Consider the following 14,575-nt stretch of genomic DNA (forward strand, 5'->3'; position numbering starts at 1 on the left):
AGCACGCGTGGGAAGCCTCACCTTCAAGGCGCCGAAACGGCGCCTTGGAGTTTGCCTGCGGCCACACTAAGCCGAAAGCGCCCGCTCTCGTCAGATCGCGGAAGCTAAGTGGCTTCAGGCCTGGTTAGTAGCTGCATGGGAGACCGGCTGTGAACCCCAGGTGCTGCAGGCGTTTTTTTGGGTTTGAGGCCCAATGGCTATGAGCACGCGTGGGAAGCCTCACCTTCAAGGCGCCGAAACGGCGCCTTGGAGTTTGCCTGCGGCCACACTAAGCCGAAAGCGCCCGCTCTCGTCAGATCGCGGAAGCTAAGCGGCTTCAGGCCTGGTTAGTAGCTGCATGGGAGACCGGCTGTGAACCCCAGGTGCTGCAGGCGTTTTTTTGGGTTGAGGCCCAATGGCTATGAGCACGCGTGGGAAGCCTCACCTTCAAGGCGCCGAAACGGCGCCTTGGAGTTTGCCTGCGGCCACACTAAGCCGAAAGCGCCCGCTCTCGTCAGATCGCGGAAGCTAAGCGGCTTCAGGCCTGGTTAGTAGCTGCATGGGAGACCGGCTGTGAACCCCAGGTGCTGCAGGCGGTTTTTTTGGGTTTGAGGCCAATGGCTATGAGCACGCGTGGGAAGCCTCACCTTCAAGGCGCCGGAACGGCGCCTTGGAGTTTGCCTGCGGCCACACTAAGCTGAAAGCGCCCGCTCTCGTCAGATCGCGGAAGCTAAGCGGCTTCAGGCCTGGTTAGTAGCTGCATGGGAGACCGGCTGTGAGCCCCAGGTGCTGCAGCCGTTTTTTTTGGGTTTGAGGCCCAATGGCTATGAGCACGCGTGGGAAGCCTCACCTTCAAGGCGCCGAAACGGCGCCTTGGAGTTTGCCTGCGGCCACACTAAGCCGAAAGCGCCCGCTCTCGTCAGATCGCGGAAGCTAAGCGGCTTCAGGCCTGGTTAGTAGCTGCATGGGAGACCGGCTGTGAACCCCAGGTGCTGCAGGCGTTTTTTTGGGTTTGAGGCCCAATGGCTATGAGCACGCGTGGGAAGCCTCACCTTCAAGGCGCCGAAACGGCGCCTTGGAGTTTGCCTGCGGCCACACTAAGCCGAAAGCGCCCGCTCTCGTCAGATCGCGGAAGCTAAGCGGCTTCAGGCCTGGTTAGTAGCTGCATGGGAGACCGGCTGTGAACCCCAGGTGCTGCAGGCGTTTTTTTGGGTTTGAGGCCCAATGGCTATGAGCACGCGTGGGAAGCCTCACCTTCAAGGCGCCGAAACGGCGCCTTGGAGTTTGCCTGCGGCCACACTAAGCCGAAAGCGCCCGCTCTCGTCAGATCGCGGAAGCTAAGCGGCTTCAGGCCTGGTTAGTAGCTGCATGGGAGACCGGCTGTGAACCCCAGGTGCTGCAGGCGTTTTTTTGGGTTTGAGGCCCAATGGCTATGAGCACGCGTGGGAAGCCTCACCTTCAAGGCGCCGAAACGGCGCCTTGGAGTTTGCCTGCGGCCACACTAAGCCGAAAGCGCCCGCTCTCGTCAGATCGCGGAAGCTAAGCGGCTTCAGGCCTGGTTAGTAGCTGCATGGGAGACCGGCTGTGAACCCCAGGTGCTGCAGGCGTTTTTTTGGGTTTGAGGCCCAATGGCTATGAGCACGCGTGGGAAGCCTCACCTTCAAGGCGCCGAAACGGCGCCTTGGAGTTTGCCTGCGGCCACACTAAGCCGAAAGCGCCCGCTCTCGTCAGATCGCGGAAGCTAAGCGGCTTCAGGCCTGGTTAGTAGCTGCATGGGAGACCGGCTGTGAACCCCAGGTGCTGCAGGCGTTTTTTTGGGTTTGAGGCCCAATGGCTATGAGCACGCGTGGGAAGCCTCACCTTCAAGGCGCCGAACGGCGCCTTGGAGTTTGCCTGCGGCCACACTAAGCCGAAAGCGCCCGCTCTCGTCAGATCGCGGAAGCTAAGCGGCTTCAGCCTGGTTAGTAGCTGCATGGGAGACCGGCTGTGAACCCCAGGTGCTGCAGGCGTTTTTTTGGATTTGAGGCCCAATGGCTATGAGCACGCGTGGGAAGCCTCACCTTCAAGGCGCCGAAACGGCGCCTTGGAGTTTGCCTGCGGCCACACTAAGCCGAAAGCGCCCGCTCTCGTCAGATCGCGGAAGCTAAGCGGCTTCAGGCCTGGTTAGTAGCTGCTTGGGAGACCGGCTGTGAACCCTAGGTGCTGCAGGCATTTTTTTGGGTTTGAGGCCCAATGGCTATGAGCACGCGTGGAAAGCCTCACCTTCAAGGCGCCGAAACGGCGCCTTGGAGTTTGCCTGCGGCCACACTAAGCCGAAAGCGCCGGCTCTCGTCAGATCGCGGAAGCTAAGCGGCTTCAGGCCTGGTTAGTAGCTGCATGGGAGACCGGCTGTGAACCCCAGGTGCTGCAGGCGTTTTTTTGGGTTTGAGGCCCAATGGCTATGAGCACGCGTGGGAAGCCTCACCTTCAAGGCGCCGAAACGGCGCCTTGGAGTTTGCCTGCGGCCACACTAAGCCGAAAGCGCCCGCTCTCGTCAGATCGCGGAAGCTAAGCGGCTTCAGGCCTGGTTAGTAGCTGCATGGGAGACCGGCTGTGAACCCCAGGTGCTGCAGGCGTTTTTTTGGGTTTGAGGCCCAATGGCTATGAGCACGCGTGGGAAGCCTCACCTTCAAGGCGCCGAACGGCGCCTTGGAGTTTGCCTGCGGCCACACTAAGCCGAAAGCGCCCGCTCTCGTCAGATCGCGGAAGCTAAGCGGCTTCAGGCCTGGTTAGTAGCTGCATGGGAGACCGGCTGTGAACCCCAGGTGCTGCAGGCGTTTTTTTGGTTTGAGGCCCAATGGCTATGAGCACGCGTGGGAAGCCTCACCTTCAAGGCGCCGAAACGGCGCCTTGGAGTTTGCCTGCGGCCACACTAAGCCGAAAGCGCCCGCTCTCGTCAGATCGCGGAAGCTAAGCGGCTTCAGGCCTGGTTAGTAGCTGCATGGGAGACCGGCTGTGAACCCCAGGTGCTGCAGGCGTTTTTTTGGGTTTGAGGCCCAATGGCTATGAGCACGCGTGGAAGCCTCACCTTCAAGGCGCCGAAACGGCGCCTTGGAGTTTGCCTGCGGCCACACTAAGCCGAAAGCGCCTGCTCTCGTCAGATCGCGGAAGCTAAGCGGCTTCAGGCCTGGTTAGTAGCTGCATGGGAGACCGGCTGTGAACCCCAGGTGCTGCAGGCGTTTTTTTGGGTTTGAGGCCCAATGGCTGTGAGCACGCGTGGGAAGCCTCACCTTCAAGGCGCCGGAACGGCGCCTTGGAGTTTGCCTGCGGCCACACTAAGCCGAAAGCGCCCGCTCTCGTCAGATTGCGGAAGCTAAGCGGCTTCAGGCCTGGTTAGTAGCTGCATGGGAGACCGGCTGTGAACCCCAGGTGCTGCAGGCGTTTTTTTGGGTTTGAGGCCCAATGGCTATGAGCACGCGTGGGAAGCCTCACCTTCAAGGCGCCGAAACGGCGCCTTGGAGTTTGCCTGCGGCCACACTAAGCCGAAAGCGCCCGCTCTCGTCAGATCGCGGAAGCTAAGCGGCTTCAGGCCTGGTTAGTAGCTGCATGGCGAGACCGGCTGTGAACCCCAGGTGCTGCAGGCGTTTTTTTGGGTTTGAGGCCCAATGGCTATGAGCACGCGTGGGAAGCCTCACCTTCAAGGCGCCGAAACGGGCCTTGGAGTTTGCCTGCGGCCACACTAAGCCGAAAGCGCCCGCTCTCGTCAGATCGCGGAAGCTAAGCGGCTTCAGGCCTGGTTAGTAGCTGCATGGGAGACCGGCTGTGAACCCCAGGTGCTGCAGGCGTTTTTTTGGGTTTGAGGCCCAATGGCTATGAGCACGCGTGGGAAGCCTCACCTTCAAGGCGCCGAAACGGCGCCTTGGAGTTTGCCTGCGGCCACACTAAGCCGAAAGCGCCCGCTCTCGTCAGATCGCGGAAGCTAAGCGGCTTCAGGCCTGGTTAGTAGCTGCATGGGAGACCGGCTGTGAACCCCAGGTGCTGCAGGCGTGTTTTTTGGGTTTGAGGCCCAATGGCTATGAGCACGCGTGGGAAGCCTCACCTTCAAGGCGCCGTTTCGGCGCCTTGGAGTTTTCCTGCGGCCACACTAAGCCGAAAGCGCCCGCTCTCGTCAGATCGCGGAGCTAAGCGGCTTCAGGCCTGGTTAGTAGCTGCATGGGAGACCGGCTGTAAACCCCAGGTGCTGCAGGCGTTTTTTTGGGTTTGAGGCCCAATGGCTATGAGCACGCGTGGGAAGCCTCACCTTCAAGGCGCCGAAACGGCGCCTTGGAGTTTGCCTGCGGCCACACTAAGCCAAAAGCGCCCGCTCTCGTCAGATCGCGGAAGCTAAGCGGCTTCAGGCCTGGTTAGTAGCTGCATGGGAGACCGGCTGTGAACCCCAGGTGCTGCAGGCGTTTTTTTGGGTTTGAGGCCCAATGGCTATGAGCACGCGTGGGAAGCCTCACCTTCAAGGCGCCGAAACGGCGCCTTGGAGTTTGCCTGCGGCCACACTAAGCCGAAAGCGCCCGCTCTCGTCAGATCGCGGAAGCTAAGCGGCTTCAGGCCTGGTTAGTAGCTGCATGGGAGACCGGCTGTGAACCCCAGGTGCTGCAGGCGTTTTTTTGGGTTTGAGGCCCAATGGCTATGAGCACGCGTGGGAAGCCTCACCTTCAAGGCGCCGAAACGGCGCCTTGGAGTTTGCCTGCGGCCACACTAAGCCGAAAGCGCCCGCTCTCGTCAGATCGCGGAAGCTAAGCGGCTTCAGGCCTGGTTAGTAGCTGCATGGGAGACCGGCTGTGAACCCCAGGTGCTGCAGGCGTTTTTTTGGGTTTGAGGCCCAATGGCTATGAGCACGCGTGGGAAGCCTCACCTTCAAGGCGCCGAAACGGCGCCTTGGAGTTTGCCTGCGGCCACACTAAGCCGAAAGCGCCCGCTCTCGTCAGATCGCGGAAGCTAAGCGGCTTCAGGCCTGGTTAGTAGCTGCATGGGAGACCGGCTGTGAACCCCAGGTGCTGCAGGCGTTTTTTTGGGTTTGAGGCCCAATGGCTATGAGCACGCGTGGGAAGCCTCACCTTCAAGGCGCCGAAACGGCGCCTTGGAGTTTGCCTGCGGCCACACTAAGCCGAAAGCGCCCGCTCTCGTCAGATCGCGGAAGCTAAGCGGCTTCAGGCCTGGTTAGTAGCTGCATGGGAGACCGGCTGTGAACCCCAGGTGCTGCAGGCGTTTTTTTGGGTTTGAGGCCCAATGGCTATGAGCACGCGTGGGAAGCCTCACCTTCAAGGCGCCGAAACGGCGCCTTGGAGTTTGCCTGCGGCCACACTAAGCCGAAAGTGCCCGCTCTCGTCAGATCGCGGAAGCTAAGCGGCTTCAGGCCTGGTTAGTAGCTGCATGGGAGACCGGCTGTGAACCCCAGGTGCTGCAGGCGTTTTTTTGGGTTTGAGGCCAATGGCTATGAGCACGCGTGGGAAGCCTCACCTTCAAGGCGCCGAAACGGCGCCTTGGAGTTTGCCTGCGGCCACACTAAGCCGAAAGCGCCCGCTCTCGTCAGATCGCGGAAGCTAAGCGGCTTCAGGCCTGGTTAGTAGTTGCATGGGAGACCGGCTGTGAACCCCAGGTGCTGCAGGCGTTTTTTTGGGTTTGAGGCCCAATGGCTATGAGCACGCGTGGGAAGCCTCACCTTCAAGGCGCCGAAACGGCGCTTTGGAGTTTGCCCGCGGCCACACTAAGCCGAAAGCGCCCGCTCTCGTCAGATCGCGGAAGCTAAGCGACTTCAGGCCTGGTTAGTAGCTGCATGGGAGACCGGCTGTGAACCCCATGTGCTGCAGGCGTTTTTTTGGGTTTGAGGCCCAATGGCTATGAGCACGCGTGGGAAGCCTCACCTTCAAGGCGCCGAAACGGCGCCTTGGAGTTTGCCTGCGGCCACGCTAAGCCGAAAGCGCCCGCTCTCGTCAGATCGCGGAAGCTAAGCGGCTTCAGGCCTGGTTAGTAGCTGCATGGGAGACCGGCTGTGAACCCCAGGTGCTGCAGGCGTTTTTTGGGGTTTGAGGCCCAATGGCTATGAGCACGCGTGGGAAGCCTCACCTTCAAGGCACCGAAACGGCGCCTTGGAGTTTGCCTGCGGCCACACTAAGCCGAAAGCGCCCGCTCTCGTCAGATCGCGGAAGCTAAGCGGCTTCAGGCCTGGTTAGTAGCTGCATGGGAGACCGGCTGTGAACCCCAGGTGCTGCAGGCGTTTTTTTGGGTTTGAGGCCCAATGGCTATGAGCACGCGTGGGAAGCCTCACCTTCAAGGCGCCGGAACGGCGCCTTGGAGTTTGTCTGCGGCCACACTAAGCCGAAAGCGCCCGCTCTCGTCAGATCGCGGAAGCTAAGCGGCTTCAGGCCTGGTTAGTAGCTGCATGGGAGACCGGCTGTGAACCCCAGGTGCTGCAGGCGTTTTTTTGGGTTTGAGGCCCAATGGCTATGAGCACGCGTGGGAAGCCTCACCTTCAAGGCGCCGAAACGGCGCCTTGGAGTTTGCCTGCGGCCACACTAAGCCGAAAGCGCCCGCTCTCGTCAGATCGCGGAAGCTAAGCGGCTTCAGGCCTGGTTAGTAGCTGCATGGGAGACCGGCTGTGAACCCCAGGTGCTGCAGGCGTTTTTTTGGGTTTGAGGCCCAATGGCTATGAGCACGCGTGGGAAGCCTCACCTTCAAGGCGCCGGAACGGCGCCTTGGAGTTTTCCTGCGGCCACACTAAGCCGAAAGCGCCCGCTCTCGTCAGATCGCGGAAGCTAAGCGGCTTCAGGCCTGGTTAGTAGCTGCATGGGAGACCGGCTGTGAACCCCAGGTGCTGCAGGCGTTTTTTTGGGTTTGAGGCCCAATGGCTATGAGCACGCGTGGGAAGCCTCACCTTCAAGGCGCCGAAACGGCGCCTTGGAGTTTGCCTGCGGCCACACTAAGCCGAAAGCGCCCGCTCTCGTCAGATCGCGGAAGCTAAGCGGCTTCAGGCCTGGTTAGTAGCTGCATGGGAGACCGGCTGTGAACCCCAGGTGCTGCAGGCGTTTTTTTGGGTTTGAGGCCCAATGGCTATGAGCACGCGTGGGAAGCCTCACCTTCAAGGCGCCGAAACGGCGCCTTGGAGTTTGCCTGCGGCCACACTAAGCCGAAAGCACCCGCTCTCGTCAGATCGCGGAAGCTAAGCGGCTTCAGGCCTGGTTAGTAGCTGCATGGGAGACCGGCTGTGAACCCCAGGTGCTGCAGGCGTTTTTTTTGGGTTTGAGGCCCAATGGCTTTGAGCACGCGTGGGAAGCCTCACCTTCAAGGCGCCGAAACGGCGCCTTGGAGTTTGCCTGGGGCCACACTAAGCCGAAAGCGCCCGCTCTCGTCAGATCGCGGAAGCTAAGCGGCTTCAGGCCTGGTTAGTAGCTGCATGGGAGACCGGCTGTGAACCCCAGGTGCTGCAGGCGTTTTTTTGGGTTTGAGGCCCAATGGCTATGAGCACGCGTGGGAAGCCTCACCTTCAAGGCGCCGGAACGGCGCCTTGGAGTTTGCCTGCGGCCACACTAAGCCGAAAGCGCCCGCTCTCGTCAGATCGCGGAAGCTAAGCGGCTTCAGGCCTGGTTAGTAGCTGCATGGGAGACCGGCTGTGAACCCCAGGTGCTGCAGGCGTTTTTTTGGGTTTGAGGCCCAATGGCTATGAGCACGCGTGGGAAGCCTCACCTTCAAGGCGCCAAAACGGCGCCTTGGAGTTTGCCTGCGGCCACACTAAGCCGAAAGCGCCCGCTCTCGTCAGATCGCGGAAGCTAAGCGGCTTCAGGCCTGGTTAGTAGCTGCATGGGAGACCGGCTGTGAACCCCAGGTGCTGCAGGCGTTTTTTTTGGGTTTGAGGCCCAATGGCTATGAGCACGCGTGGGAAGCCTCACCTTCAAGGCGCCGAAACGGCGCCTTGGAGTTTGCCTGCGGCCACACTAAGCCGAAAGCGCCCGCTCTCGTCAGATCGCGGAAGCTAAGCGGCTTCAGGCCTGGTTAGTAGCTGCATGGGAGACCGGCTGTGAACCCCAGGTGCTGCAGGTGTTTTTTTGGGTTTGAGGCCCAATGGCTATGAGCACGCGTGGGAAGCCTCACCTTCAAGGCGCCGAAACGGCGCCTTGGAGTTTGCCTGCGGCCACACTAAGCCGAAAGCGCCCGCTCTCGTCAGATCGCGGAAGCTAAGCGGCTTCAGGCCTGGTTAGTAGCTGCATGGGAGACCGGCTGTGAACCCCAGGTGCTGCAGGCGTTTTTTTGGGTTTGAGGCCCAATGGCTATGAGCACGCGTGGGAAGCCTCACCTTCAAGGCGCCGGAACGGCGCCTTGGAGTTTGCCTGCGGCCACACTAAGCCGAAAGCGCCCGCTCTCGTCAGATCGCGGAAGCTAAGCGGCTTCAGGCCTGGTTAGTAGCTGCATGGGAGACCGGCTGTGAACCCCAGGTGCTGCAGGCGTTTTTTTGGGTTTGAGGCCCAATGGCTATGAGCACGCGTGGGAAGCCTCACCTTCAAGGCGCCGAAACGGCGCCTTGGAGTTTGCCTGCGGCCACACTAAGCCGAAAGCGCCCGCTCTCGTCAGATCGCGGAAGCTAAGCGGCTTCAGGCCTGGTTAGTAGCTGCATGGGAGACCGGCTGTGAACCCCAGGTGCTGCAGGCGTTTTTTTGGGTTTGAGGCCCAATGGCTATGAGCACGCGTGGGAAGCCTCACCTTCAAGGCGCCGAAACGGCGCCTTGGAGTTTGCCTGCGGCCACACTAAGCCGAAAGCGCCCGCTCTCGTCAGATCGTGGAAGCTAAGCGGCTTCAGGCCTGGTTAGTAGCTGCATGGGAGACCGGCTGTGAACCCCAGGTGCTGCAGGCGTTTTTTTGGGTTTGAGGCCCAATGGCTATGAGCACGCGTGGGAAGCCTCACCTTCAAGGCGCCGAAACGGCGCCTTGGAGTTTGTCTGCGGCCACACTAAGCCGAAAGCGCCCGCTCTCGTCAGATCGCGGAAGCTAAGCGGCTTCAGGCCTGGTTAGTAGCTGCATGGGAGACCGGCTGTGAACCCCAGGTGCTGCAGGCGTTTTTTTGGGTTTGAGGCCCAATGGCTATGAGCACGCGTGGGAAGCCTCACCTTCAAGGCGCCGAAACGGCGCCTTGGAGTTTCCCTGCGGCCACACTAAGCCGAAAGCGCCCGCTCTCGTCAGATCGCGGAAGCTAAGCGGCTTCAGGCCTGGTTAGTAGCTGCATGGGAGACCGGCTGTGAACCCCAGGTGCTGCAGGCGTTTTTTTGGGTTTGAGGCCCAATGGCTATGAGCACGCGTGGGAAGCCTCACCTTCAAGGCGCCGAAACGGCGCCTTGGAGTTTCCCTGCGGCCACACTAAGCCGAAAGCGCCCGCTCTCGTCAGATCGCGGAAGCTAAGCGGCTTCAGGCCTGGTTAGTAGTTGCATGGGAGACCGGCTGTGAACCCCAGGTGCTGCAGGCGTTTTTTTGGGTTTGAGGCCCAATGGCTATGAGCACGCGTGGGAAGCCTCACCTTCAAGGCGCCGAAACGGCGCTTTGGAGTTTGCCCGCGGCCACACTAAGCCGAAAGCGCCCGCTCTCGTCAGATCGCGGAAGCTAAGCGACTTCAGGCCTGGTTAGTAGCTGCATGGGAGACCGGCTGTGAACCCCAGGTGCTGCAGGCGTTTTTTTGGGTTTGAGGCCCAATGGCTATGAGCACGCGTGGGAAGCCTCACCTTCAAGGCGCCGAAACGGCGCCTTGGAGTTTGCCTGCGGCCACACTAAGCCGAAAGCGCCCGCTCTCGTCAGATCGCGGAAGCTAAGCGGCTTCAGGCCTGGTTAGTAGCTGCATGGGAGACCGGCTGTGAACCCCAGGTGCTGCAGGCGTTTTTTGGGGTTTGAGGCCCAATGGCTATGAGCACGCGTGGGAAGCCTCACCTTCAAGGCACCGAAACGGCGCCTTGGAGTTTGCCTGCGGCCACATTAAGCCGAAAGCGCCCGCTCTCGTCAGATCGCGGAAGCTAAGCGGCTTCAGGCCTGGTTAGTAGCTGCATGGGAGACCGGCTGTGAACCCCAGGTGCTGCAGGCGTTTTTTTGGGTTTGAGGCCCAATGGCTATGAGCACGCGTGGGAAGCCTCACCTTCAAGGCGCCGGAATGGCGCCTTGGAGTTTGTCTGCGGCCACACTAAGCCGAAAGCGCCCGCTCTCGTCAGATCGCGGAAGCTAAGCGGCTTCAGGCCTGGTTAGTAGCTGCATGGGAGACCGGCTGTGAACCCCAGGTGCTGCAGGTGTTTTTTTGGGTTTGAGGCCCAATGGCTATGAGCACGCGTGGGAAGCCTCACCTTCAAGGCGCCGAAACGGCGCCTTGGAGTTTGCCTGCGGCCACACTAAGCCGAAAGCGCCCGCTCTCGTCAGATCGCGGAAGCTAAGCGGCTTCAGGCCTGGTTAGTAGCTGCATGGGAGACCGGCTGTGAACCCCAGGTGCTGCAGGCGTTTTTTTGGGTTTGAGGCCCAATGGCTATGAGCACGCGTGGGAAGCCTCACCTTCAAGGCGCCGGAACGGCGCCTTGGAGTTTTCCTGCGGCCACACTAAGCCGAAAGCGCCCGCTCTCGTCAGATCGCGGAAGCTAAGCGGCTTCAGGCCTGGTTAGTAGCTGCATGGGAGACCGGCTGTGAACCCCAGGTGCTGCAGGCGTTTTTTTGGGTTTGAGGCCCAATGGCTATGAGCACGCGTGGGAAGCCTCACCTTCAAGGCGCCGAAACGGCGCCTTGGAGTTTGCCTGCGGCCACACTAAGCCGAAAGCGCCCGCTCTCGTCAGATCGCGGAAGCTAAGCGGCTTCAGGCCTGGTTAGTAGCTGCATGGGAGACCGGCTGTGAACCCCAGGTGCTGCAGGCGTTTTTTTGGGTTTGAGGCCCAATGGCTATGAGCACGCGTGGGAAGCCTCACCTTCAAGGCGCCGAAACGGCGCCTTGGAGTTTGCCTGCGGCCACACTAAGCCGAAAGCGCCCGCTCTCGTCAGATCGCGGAAGCTAAGCGGCTTCAGGCCTGGTTAGTAGCTGCATGGGAGACCGGCTGTGAACCCCAGGTGCTGCAGGCGTTTTTTTGGGTTTGAGGCCCAATGGCTATGAGCACGCGTGGGAAGCCTCACCTTCAAGGCGCCGAAACGGCGCCTTGGAGATTGCCTGGGGCCACACTAAGCCGAAAGCGCCCGCTCTCGTCAGATCGCGGAAGCTAAGCGGCTTCAGGCCTGGTTAGTAGCTGCATGGGAGACCGGCTGTGAACCCCAGGTGCTGCAGGCGTTTTTTTGGGTTTGAGGCCCAATGGCTATGAGCACGCGTGGGAAGCCTCACCTTCAAGGCGCCGGAACGGCGCCTTGGAGTTTGCCTGCGGCCACACTAAGCCGAAAGCGCCCGCTCTCGTCAGATCGCGGAAGCTAAGCGGCTTCAGGCCTGGTTAGTAGCTGCATGGGAGACCGGCTGTGAACCCCAGGTGCTGCAGGCGTTTTTTTGGGTTTGAGGCCCAATGGCTATGAGCACGCGTGGGAAGCCTCACCTTCAAGGCGCCGAAACGGCGCCTTGGAGCTTGCCTGCGGCCACACTAAGCCGAAAGCGCCCGCTCTCGTCAGATCGCGGAAGCTAAGCGGCTTCAGGCCTGGTTAGTAGCTGCATGGGAGACCGGCTGTGAACCCCAGGTGCTGCAGGCGTTTTTTTGGGTTTGAGGCCCAATGGCTATGAGCACGCGTGGGAAGCCTCACCTTCAAGGCGCCGAAACGGCGCCTTGGAGTTTGCCTGCGGCCACACTAAGCCGAAAGCGCCCGCTCTCGTCAGATCGCGGAAGCTAAGCGGCTTCAGGCCTGGTTAGTAGCTGCATGGGAGACCGGCTGTGAACCCCAGGTGCTGCAGGCGTTTTTTTGGGTTTGAGGCCCAATGGCTATGAGCACGCGTGGGAAGCCTCACCTTCAAGGCGCCGGAACGGCGCCTTGGAGTTTGCCTGCGGCCACACTAAGCCGAAAGCGCCCGCTCTCGTCAGATCGCGGAAGCTAAGCGGCTTCAGGCCTGGTTAGTAGCTGCATGGGAGACCGGCTGTGAACCCCAGGTGCTGCAGGCGTTTTTTTGGGTTTGAGGCCCAATGGCTATGAGCACGCGTGGGAAGCCTCACCTTCAAGGCGCCGAAACGGCGCCTTGGAGTTTGCCTGCGGCCACACTAAGCCGAAAGCGCCCGCTCTCGTCAGATCGCGGAAGCTAAGCGGCTTCAGGCCTGGTTAGTAGCTGCATGGGAGACCGGCTGTGAACCCCAGGTGCTGCAGGTGTTTTTTTGGGTTTGAGGCCCAATGGCTATGAGCACGCGTGGGAAGCCTCACCTTCAAGGCGCCGAAACGGCGCCTTGGAGTTTGCCTGCGGCCACACTAAGCCGAAAGCGCCCGCTCTCGTCAGATCGCGGAAGCTAAGCGGCTTCAGGCCTGGTTAGTAGCTGCATGGGAGACCGGCTGTGAACCCCAGGTGCTTCAGGCGTTTTTTTGGGTTTGAGGCCCAATGGCTATGAGCACGCGTGGGAAGCCTCACCTTCAAGGCGCCGAAACGGCGCCTTGGAGTTTGCCTGCGGCCACACAAAGCCGAAAGCGCCCGCTCTCGTCAGATCGCGGAAGCTAAGCGGCTTCAGGCCTGGTTAGTAGCTGCATGGGAGACCGGCTGTGAACCCCAGGTGCTGCAGGCGTTTTTTTGGGTTTGAGGCCCAATGGCTATGAGCACGCGTGGGAAGCCTCACCTTCAAGGCGCCGAAACGGCGCCTTGGAGTTTGCCTGCGGCCACACTAAGCCGAAAGCGCCCGCTCTCGTCAGATCGCGGAAGCTAAGCGGCTTCAGGCCTGGTTAGTAGCTGCATGGGAGACCGGCTGTGAACCCCAGGTGCTGCAGGCGTTTTTTTGGGTTTGAGGCCCAATGGCTATGAGCACGCGTGGGAAGCCTCACCTTCAAGGCGCCGAAACGGCGCCTTGGAGCTTGCCTGCGGCCACACTAAGCCGAAAGCGCCCGCTCTCGTCAGATCGCGGAAGCTAAGCGGCTTCAGGCCTGGTTAGTAGCTGCATGGGAGACCGGCTGTGAACCCCAGGTGCTGCAGGCGTTTTTTTGGGTTTGAGGCCCAATGGCTATGAGCACGCGTGGGAAGCCTCACCTTCAAGGCGCCGGAACGGCGCCTTGGAGTTTGCCTGTGGCCACACTAAGTCGAAAGCGCCCGCTCTCGTCAGATCGCGGAAGCTAAGTGGCTTCAGGCCTGGTTAGTAGCTGCATGGGAGACCGGCTGTGAACCCCAGGTGCTGCAGGCGTTTTTTTTGGGTTTGAGGCCCAATGGCTATGAGCACGCGTGGGAAGCCTCACTTTCAAGGCGCCGAAACGGCGCCTTGGAGTTTGCCTGCGGCCACACTAAGCCGAAAGCGCCCGCTCTCGTCAGATCGCGGAAGCTAAGCGGCTTCAGGCCTGGTTAGTAGCTGCATGGGAGACCGGCTGTGAACCCCAGGTGCTGCAGGCGTTTTTTTTGGGTTTGAGGCCCAATGGCTATGAGCACGCGTGGGCAGCCTCACCTTCAAAGTTTGCCTGCGTCCACACTAAGCCGAAAGCGCCCGCTCTCGTCAGATCGCGGAAGCTAAGCGGCTTCAGGCCTGGTTAGTAGCTGCATGGGAGACCGGCTGTGAACCCCAGGTGCTGCAGGCGTTTTTTTGGGTTTGAGGCCCAATGGCTATGAGCACGCGTGGGAAGCCTCACCTTCAAGGCGCCGAAACGGCGCGTTGGAGTTTGCCTGCGGCCACACTAAGCCGAAAGCGCCCGCTCTCGTCAGAGCGCGGAAGCTAAGCGGCTTCAGGCCTGGTTAGTAGCTGCATGGGAGACTGGCTGTGAACCCCAGGTGCTGCAGGCGTTTTTTTTGGGTTTGAGGCCCAATGGCTATGAGCACGCGTGGGAAGCCTCACCTTCAAGGCGCCGAAACGGCGCCTTGGAGTTTACCTGCGGCCACACTAAGCCGAAAGCGCCCGCTCTCGTCAGATCGCGGAAGCTAAGCGGCTTCAGGCCTGGTTAGTAGCTGCATGGGAGACCGGCTGTGAACCCCAGGTGCTGCAGGCGTTTTTTTGGGTTTGAGGCCCAATGGCTATGAGCACGCGTGGGAAGCCTCACCTTCAAGGCGCCGGAACGGCGCCTTGGAGTTTGCCTGCGGCCACACTAAGCCGAAAGCGCCCGCTCTCGTCAGATCGCGGAAGCTAAGCGGCTTCAGGCCTGGTTAGTAGCTGCATGGGAGACCGGCTGTGAACCCCAGGTGCTGCAGGCGTTTTTTTGGGTTTGAGGCCCAATGGCTATGAGCACGCGTGGGAAGCCTCACCTTCAAGGCGCCGAAACGGCGCCTTAGAGTATGCCTGCGGCCACACTAAGCCGAAAGTGCCCGCTCTCGTCAGATCGCGGAAGCTAAGCGGCTTCAGGCCTGGTTAGTAGCTGCATGGGAGACCGGCTGTGAACCCCAGGTGCTGCAGGTGTTTTTTTGGGTTTGAGGCCCAATGGCTATGAGCACGCGTGGGAAGCCTCACCTTCAAGGCGCCGAAACGGCGCCTTGGAGTTT

General features: G+C 60.7%; 38 non-coding genes and 34 pseudogenes across 38 annotated transcripts; all 72 read left to right on the forward strand.

Annotated features, from left to right (window-relative positions):
• Positions 1–53: 53 nt before the first annotated feature.
• On the forward strand, positions 54–172 carry LOC137558071 (5S ribosomal RNA; annotated as a pseudogene).
• Positions 173–255: 83 nt separating this feature from the next.
• Positions 256–374, forward strand: LOC137555579 (5S ribosomal RNA). The gene has a single exon (XR_011028256.1). It is a non-coding gene; the product is annotated as a 5S ribosomal RNA (ribosomal RNA).
• Positions 375–456: 82 nt separating this feature from the next.
• Positions 457–575, forward strand: LOC137555580 (5S ribosomal RNA). Its single transcript, XR_011028257.1, has one exon. It is a non-coding gene; the product is annotated as a 5S ribosomal RNA (ribosomal RNA).
• Positions 576–658: 83 nt separating this feature from the next.
• LOC137549512 (5S ribosomal RNA) lies at positions 659–777 on the forward strand (annotated as a pseudogene).
• An 84-nt stretch (positions 778–861) lies between these two features.
• LOC137555582 (5S ribosomal RNA) lies at positions 862–980 on the forward strand. Its single transcript, XR_011028258.1, has one exon. It is a non-coding gene; the product is annotated as a 5S ribosomal RNA (ribosomal RNA).
• Positions 981–1,063: 83 nt separating this feature from the next.
• LOC137555583 (5S ribosomal RNA) lies at positions 1,064–1,182 on the forward strand. Its single transcript, XR_011028259.1, has one exon. It is a non-coding gene; the product is annotated as a 5S ribosomal RNA (ribosomal RNA).
• An 83-nt stretch (positions 1,183–1,265) lies between these two features.
• On the forward strand, positions 1,266–1,384 carry LOC137555584 (5S ribosomal RNA). Its single transcript, XR_011028260.1, has one exon. It is a non-coding gene; the product is annotated as a 5S ribosomal RNA (ribosomal RNA).
• An 83-nt stretch (positions 1,385–1,467) lies between these two features.
• Positions 1,468–1,586, forward strand: LOC137555585 (5S ribosomal RNA). Its single transcript, XR_011028261.1, has one exon. It is a non-coding gene; the product is annotated as a 5S ribosomal RNA (ribosomal RNA).
• An 83-nt stretch (positions 1,587–1,669) lies between these two features.
• LOC137555586 (5S ribosomal RNA) lies at positions 1,670–1,788 on the forward strand. The gene has a single exon (XR_011028262.1). It is a non-coding gene; the product is annotated as a 5S ribosomal RNA (ribosomal RNA).
• Positions 1,789–1,870: 82 nt separating this feature from the next.
• Positions 1,871–1,988, forward strand: LOC137550907 (5S ribosomal RNA; annotated as a pseudogene).
• Positions 1,989–2,071: 83 nt separating this feature from the next.
• LOC137558913 (5S ribosomal RNA) lies at positions 2,072–2,190 on the forward strand (annotated as a pseudogene).
• Positions 2,191–2,273: 83 nt separating this feature from the next.
• On the forward strand, positions 2,274–2,392 carry LOC137547858 (5S ribosomal RNA; annotated as a pseudogene).
• An 83-nt stretch (positions 2,393–2,475) lies between these two features.
• On the forward strand, positions 2,476–2,594 carry LOC137555587 (5S ribosomal RNA). Its single transcript, XR_011028263.1, has one exon. It is a non-coding gene; the product is annotated as a 5S ribosomal RNA (ribosomal RNA).
• Positions 2,595–2,676: 82 nt separating this feature from the next.
• LOC137555588 (5S ribosomal RNA) lies at positions 2,677–2,795 on the forward strand. Its single transcript, XR_011028264.1, has one exon. It is a non-coding gene; the product is annotated as a 5S ribosomal RNA (ribosomal RNA).
• Positions 2,796–2,877: 82 nt separating this feature from the next.
• LOC137555589 (5S ribosomal RNA) lies at positions 2,878–2,996 on the forward strand. The gene has a single exon (XR_011028265.1). It is a non-coding gene; the product is annotated as a 5S ribosomal RNA (ribosomal RNA).
• Positions 2,997–3,078: 82 nt separating this feature from the next.
• On the forward strand, positions 3,079–3,197 carry LOC137557803 (5S ribosomal RNA; annotated as a pseudogene).
• An 83-nt stretch (positions 3,198–3,280) lies between these two features.
• LOC137558835 (5S ribosomal RNA) lies at positions 3,281–3,399 on the forward strand (annotated as a pseudogene).
• Positions 3,400–3,482: 83 nt separating this feature from the next.
• Positions 3,483–3,602, forward strand: LOC137550027 (5S ribosomal RNA; annotated as a pseudogene).
• An 82-nt stretch (positions 3,603–3,684) lies between these two features.
• On the forward strand, positions 3,685–3,803 carry LOC137555591 (5S ribosomal RNA). The gene has a single exon (XR_011028267.1). It is a non-coding gene; the product is annotated as a 5S ribosomal RNA (ribosomal RNA).
• An 83-nt stretch (positions 3,804–3,886) lies between these two features.
• Positions 3,887–4,005, forward strand: LOC137555592 (5S ribosomal RNA). Its single transcript, XR_011028268.1, has one exon. It is a non-coding gene; the product is annotated as a 5S ribosomal RNA (ribosomal RNA).
• An 84-nt stretch (positions 4,006–4,089) lies between these two features.
• LOC137552629 (5S ribosomal RNA) lies at positions 4,090–4,207 on the forward strand (annotated as a pseudogene).
• An 83-nt stretch (positions 4,208–4,290) lies between these two features.
• LOC137558952 (5S ribosomal RNA) lies at positions 4,291–4,409 on the forward strand (annotated as a pseudogene).
• Positions 4,410–4,492: 83 nt separating this feature from the next.
• On the forward strand, positions 4,493–4,611 carry LOC137555593 (5S ribosomal RNA). Its single transcript, XR_011028269.1, has one exon. It is a non-coding gene; the product is annotated as a 5S ribosomal RNA (ribosomal RNA).
• Positions 4,612–4,694: 83 nt separating this feature from the next.
• LOC137555594 (5S ribosomal RNA) lies at positions 4,695–4,813 on the forward strand. The gene has a single exon (XR_011028270.1). It is a non-coding gene; the product is annotated as a 5S ribosomal RNA (ribosomal RNA).
• An 83-nt stretch (positions 4,814–4,896) lies between these two features.
• On the forward strand, positions 4,897–5,015 carry LOC137555595 (5S ribosomal RNA). The gene has a single exon (XR_011028271.1). It is a non-coding gene; the product is annotated as a 5S ribosomal RNA (ribosomal RNA).
• An 83-nt stretch (positions 5,016–5,098) lies between these two features.
• Positions 5,099–5,217, forward strand: LOC137555596 (5S ribosomal RNA). The gene has a single exon (XR_011028272.1). It is a non-coding gene; the product is annotated as a 5S ribosomal RNA (ribosomal RNA).
• An 83-nt stretch (positions 5,218–5,300) lies between these two features.
• LOC137557547 (5S ribosomal RNA) lies at positions 5,301–5,419 on the forward strand (annotated as a pseudogene).
• Positions 5,420–5,501: 82 nt separating this feature from the next.
• Positions 5,502–5,620, forward strand: LOC137557739 (5S ribosomal RNA). Its single transcript, XR_011029614.1, has one exon. It is a non-coding gene; the product is annotated as a 5S ribosomal RNA (ribosomal RNA).
• Positions 5,621–5,703: 83 nt separating this feature from the next.
• LOC137552451 (5S ribosomal RNA) lies at positions 5,704–5,822 on the forward strand (annotated as a pseudogene).
• An 83-nt stretch (positions 5,823–5,905) lies between these two features.
• LOC137557737 (5S ribosomal RNA) lies at positions 5,906–6,024 on the forward strand (annotated as a pseudogene).
• Positions 6,025–6,107: 83 nt separating this feature from the next.
• LOC137555597 (5S ribosomal RNA) lies at positions 6,108–6,226 on the forward strand. Its single transcript, XR_011028273.1, has one exon. It is a non-coding gene; the product is annotated as a 5S ribosomal RNA (ribosomal RNA).
• Positions 6,227–6,309: 83 nt separating this feature from the next.
• On the forward strand, positions 6,310–6,428 carry LOC137556922 (5S ribosomal RNA; annotated as a pseudogene).
• Positions 6,429–6,511: 83 nt separating this feature from the next.
• Positions 6,512–6,630, forward strand: LOC137555598 (5S ribosomal RNA). Its single transcript, XR_011028274.1, has one exon. It is a non-coding gene; the product is annotated as a 5S ribosomal RNA (ribosomal RNA).
• An 83-nt stretch (positions 6,631–6,713) lies between these two features.
• On the forward strand, positions 6,714–6,832 carry LOC137557876 (5S ribosomal RNA; annotated as a pseudogene).
• An 83-nt stretch (positions 6,833–6,915) lies between these two features.
• Positions 6,916–7,034, forward strand: LOC137555599 (5S ribosomal RNA). Its single transcript, XR_011028275.1, has one exon. It is a non-coding gene; the product is annotated as a 5S ribosomal RNA (ribosomal RNA).
• An 83-nt stretch (positions 7,035–7,117) lies between these two features.
• On the forward strand, positions 7,118–7,236 carry LOC137559493 (5S ribosomal RNA). The gene has a single exon (XR_011029803.1). It is a non-coding gene; the product is annotated as a 5S ribosomal RNA (ribosomal RNA).
• An 84-nt stretch (positions 7,237–7,320) lies between these two features.
• On the forward strand, positions 7,321–7,439 carry LOC137558752 (5S ribosomal RNA; annotated as a pseudogene).
• Positions 7,440–7,522: 83 nt separating this feature from the next.
• LOC137555600 (5S ribosomal RNA) lies at positions 7,523–7,641 on the forward strand. Its single transcript, XR_011028276.1, has one exon. It is a non-coding gene; the product is annotated as a 5S ribosomal RNA (ribosomal RNA).
• An 83-nt stretch (positions 7,642–7,724) lies between these two features.
• On the forward strand, positions 7,725–7,843 carry LOC137555602 (5S ribosomal RNA). The gene has a single exon (XR_011028278.1). It is a non-coding gene; the product is annotated as a 5S ribosomal RNA (ribosomal RNA).
• An 84-nt stretch (positions 7,844–7,927) lies between these two features.
• Positions 7,928–8,046, forward strand: LOC137557386 (5S ribosomal RNA; annotated as a pseudogene).
• Positions 8,047–8,129: 83 nt separating this feature from the next.
• LOC137555603 (5S ribosomal RNA) lies at positions 8,130–8,248 on the forward strand. Its single transcript, XR_011028279.1, has one exon. It is a non-coding gene; the product is annotated as a 5S ribosomal RNA (ribosomal RNA).
• Positions 8,249–8,331: 83 nt separating this feature from the next.
• LOC137555604 (5S ribosomal RNA) lies at positions 8,332–8,450 on the forward strand. The gene has a single exon (XR_011028280.1). It is a non-coding gene; the product is annotated as a 5S ribosomal RNA (ribosomal RNA).
• Positions 8,451–8,533: 83 nt separating this feature from the next.
• LOC137555605 (5S ribosomal RNA) lies at positions 8,534–8,652 on the forward strand. The gene has a single exon (XR_011028281.1). It is a non-coding gene; the product is annotated as a 5S ribosomal RNA (ribosomal RNA).
• Positions 8,653–8,735: 83 nt separating this feature from the next.
• Positions 8,736–8,854, forward strand: LOC137558668 (5S ribosomal RNA; annotated as a pseudogene).
• Positions 8,855–8,937: 83 nt separating this feature from the next.
• On the forward strand, positions 8,938–9,056 carry LOC137556923 (5S ribosomal RNA; annotated as a pseudogene).
• An 83-nt stretch (positions 9,057–9,139) lies between these two features.
• On the forward strand, positions 9,140–9,258 carry LOC137559156 (5S ribosomal RNA; annotated as a pseudogene).
• An 83-nt stretch (positions 9,259–9,341) lies between these two features.
• On the forward strand, positions 9,342–9,460 carry LOC137557586 (5S ribosomal RNA; annotated as a pseudogene).
• Positions 9,461–9,543: 83 nt separating this feature from the next.
• Positions 9,544–9,662, forward strand: LOC137549402 (5S ribosomal RNA; annotated as a pseudogene).
• An 83-nt stretch (positions 9,663–9,745) lies between these two features.
• LOC137555606 (5S ribosomal RNA) lies at positions 9,746–9,864 on the forward strand. Its single transcript, XR_011028282.1, has one exon. It is a non-coding gene; the product is annotated as a 5S ribosomal RNA (ribosomal RNA).
• An 83-nt stretch (positions 9,865–9,947) lies between these two features.
• On the forward strand, positions 9,948–10,066 carry LOC137558221 (5S ribosomal RNA; annotated as a pseudogene).
• Positions 10,067–10,149: 83 nt separating this feature from the next.
• LOC137558886 (5S ribosomal RNA) lies at positions 10,150–10,268 on the forward strand (annotated as a pseudogene).
• An 83-nt stretch (positions 10,269–10,351) lies between these two features.
• LOC137555607 (5S ribosomal RNA) lies at positions 10,352–10,470 on the forward strand. Its single transcript, XR_011028283.1, has one exon. It is a non-coding gene; the product is annotated as a 5S ribosomal RNA (ribosomal RNA).
• An 83-nt stretch (positions 10,471–10,553) lies between these two features.
• LOC137557878 (5S ribosomal RNA) lies at positions 10,554–10,672 on the forward strand (annotated as a pseudogene).
• Positions 10,673–10,755: 83 nt separating this feature from the next.
• On the forward strand, positions 10,756–10,874 carry LOC137555608 (5S ribosomal RNA). The gene has a single exon (XR_011028284.1). It is a non-coding gene; the product is annotated as a 5S ribosomal RNA (ribosomal RNA).
• Positions 10,875–10,957: 83 nt separating this feature from the next.
• LOC137555609 (5S ribosomal RNA) lies at positions 10,958–11,076 on the forward strand. Its single transcript, XR_011028285.1, has one exon. It is a non-coding gene; the product is annotated as a 5S ribosomal RNA (ribosomal RNA).
• Positions 11,077–11,159: 83 nt separating this feature from the next.
• On the forward strand, positions 11,160–11,278 carry LOC137558754 (5S ribosomal RNA; annotated as a pseudogene).
• An 83-nt stretch (positions 11,279–11,361) lies between these two features.
• Positions 11,362–11,480, forward strand: LOC137555610 (5S ribosomal RNA). Its single transcript, XR_011028286.1, has one exon. It is a non-coding gene; the product is annotated as a 5S ribosomal RNA (ribosomal RNA).
• An 83-nt stretch (positions 11,481–11,563) lies between these two features.
• LOC137555611 (5S ribosomal RNA) lies at positions 11,564–11,682 on the forward strand. Its single transcript, XR_011028287.1, has one exon. It is a non-coding gene; the product is annotated as a 5S ribosomal RNA (ribosomal RNA).
• Positions 11,683–11,765: 83 nt separating this feature from the next.
• Positions 11,766–11,884, forward strand: LOC137555613 (5S ribosomal RNA). The gene has a single exon (XR_011028289.1). It is a non-coding gene; the product is annotated as a 5S ribosomal RNA (ribosomal RNA).
• Positions 11,885–11,967: 83 nt separating this feature from the next.
• LOC137555614 (5S ribosomal RNA) lies at positions 11,968–12,086 on the forward strand. The gene has a single exon (XR_011028290.1). It is a non-coding gene; the product is annotated as a 5S ribosomal RNA (ribosomal RNA).
• An 83-nt stretch (positions 12,087–12,169) lies between these two features.
• LOC137557387 (5S ribosomal RNA) lies at positions 12,170–12,288 on the forward strand (annotated as a pseudogene).
• An 83-nt stretch (positions 12,289–12,371) lies between these two features.
• On the forward strand, positions 12,372–12,490 carry LOC137548163 (5S ribosomal RNA; annotated as a pseudogene).
• An 83-nt stretch (positions 12,491–12,573) lies between these two features.
• Positions 12,574–12,692, forward strand: LOC137559363 (5S ribosomal RNA; annotated as a pseudogene).
• Positions 12,693–12,775: 83 nt separating this feature from the next.
• Positions 12,776–12,894, forward strand: LOC137555615 (5S ribosomal RNA). Its single transcript, XR_011028291.1, has one exon. It is a non-coding gene; the product is annotated as a 5S ribosomal RNA (ribosomal RNA).
• An 83-nt stretch (positions 12,895–12,977) lies between these two features.
• LOC137555616 (5S ribosomal RNA) lies at positions 12,978–13,096 on the forward strand. The gene has a single exon (XR_011028292.1). It is a non-coding gene; the product is annotated as a 5S ribosomal RNA (ribosomal RNA).
• An 83-nt stretch (positions 13,097–13,179) lies between these two features.
• On the forward strand, positions 13,180–13,298 carry LOC137548526 (5S ribosomal RNA; annotated as a pseudogene).
• An 84-nt stretch (positions 13,299–13,382) lies between these two features.
• On the forward strand, positions 13,383–13,501 carry LOC137555618 (5S ribosomal RNA). The gene has a single exon (XR_011028293.1). It is a non-coding gene; the product is annotated as a 5S ribosomal RNA (ribosomal RNA).
• Positions 13,502–13,564: 63 nt separating this feature from the next.
• On the forward strand, positions 13,565–13,683 carry LOC137559485 (5S ribosomal RNA; annotated as a pseudogene).
• An 83-nt stretch (positions 13,684–13,766) lies between these two features.
• On the forward strand, positions 13,767–13,885 carry LOC137547737 (5S ribosomal RNA; annotated as a pseudogene).
• Positions 13,886–13,969: 84 nt separating this feature from the next.
• Positions 13,970–14,088, forward strand: LOC137558167 (5S ribosomal RNA; annotated as a pseudogene).
• Positions 14,089–14,171: 83 nt separating this feature from the next.
• Positions 14,172–14,290, forward strand: LOC137555619 (5S ribosomal RNA). Its single transcript, XR_011028294.1, has one exon. It is a non-coding gene; the product is annotated as a 5S ribosomal RNA (ribosomal RNA).
• An 83-nt stretch (positions 14,291–14,373) lies between these two features.
• On the forward strand, positions 14,374–14,492 carry LOC137559342 (5S ribosomal RNA; annotated as a pseudogene).
• Positions 14,493–14,575: the final 83 nt, after the last annotated feature.

Source organism: Hyperolius riggenbachi, chromosome 2, assembly GCF_040937935.1.
Source record: "Hyperolius riggenbachi isolate aHypRig1 chromosome 2, aHypRig1.pri, whole genome shotgun sequence".
Lineage (NCBI taxonomy): Eukaryota > Metazoa > Chordata > Amphibia > Anura > Hyperoliidae > Hyperolius > Hyperolius riggenbachi.